A 1,082-nucleotide genomic window follows, 5' to 3' on the forward strand; every position below is an offset into this window, starting at 1 on the left:
CAAATTTAATAGAATTCTAAGTCAAGAAAAAAATTAAATATGAAACTGAAATAACTAAAAGCTTCATATTACCAGCAAAGAAATAAATAATGGAAGTTTTATAGACAATGCTGATATTATGTCAGATATAAATCTGCATCTTTACCAAGAAAAAAATTGACTACTACGGTTAAATAATGTTAAATAAAAATTCATCAATTCACCTATTTTCTCATGTTTTATTGTCTAAGATAAGGGTGCACATTTATTTTTAAAGAACTAGATACAATATCCTTATCTCATGAAATTACAAAAGGCAACAATGGTATAAATTTTGTTCTGAGTCTTAGTGAGCCGATATAGTTGTTGAGAATGTGAATCTTTATAGGAGCACATAGCCTCTTCTTTAACCAACAGAGCATCTAGGGGTTTGAAACTCCAACATTAGAAATCACAGTCCAATGCTTCCCAGATAGCAACATGAGGGCTTGTTCTTAGTCTCATCACATCCCCTCAGAACCCACTGATTTATGGGACCTTTAAAAACACTCTTAATCTCATTCTAAAGACCAAACGCACTGCCATCCAGTCAATGGCGACACTGAGAGGGCCCCTATTGTTACAGTTTGCTGGAGTAGAAAGCCCCAGGGATCTGCTGGTGGCTACGTGCTTTTAAAAAATTGTCCAGTGATGAGACCAGAGCATGCTGCTGCTACAGATAAGAGTCCGCTACACAGAGCATCCAGGAATGACTCAGGGCCAACAATGAGCAGAGATACCAGGAGGAGTAGGGGAGGTTGGGGCGAGAGAGTGGGAAGTGATCCCAAGGATCAACCTAGAACCCTCTCCTAGGGGGATGAATAATGGAAAAGTGAGTGAGGGGCTATGGGGGATGATTTTATTATGGAAATAATAATCTATAACTTATCCCTTGAAGGATAAGTTCGTGAGGGAGGGCGGGTGGGCAGGCGAGGGAGGGGGAAGAAAAGGGAAGCTGATATCAGGGCCTCAAGTGGGAAGAGAAGGCTTTGAAAATGATGATGGCAGCATATGTGTACATGTGCTTGACACCCTGGATGAACTCTGGATTGTGATAAGAGATG

Source organism: Echinops telfairi, unplaced genomic scaffold, assembly GCF_000313985.2.
Source record: "Echinops telfairi isolate 266 unplaced genomic scaffold, ASM31398v2 ScPeMD7_11;HRSCAF=52, whole genome shotgun sequence".
NCBI classification, from domain to species: domain Eukaryota; kingdom Metazoa; phylum Chordata; class Mammalia; order Afrosoricida; family Tenrecidae; genus Echinops; species Echinops telfairi.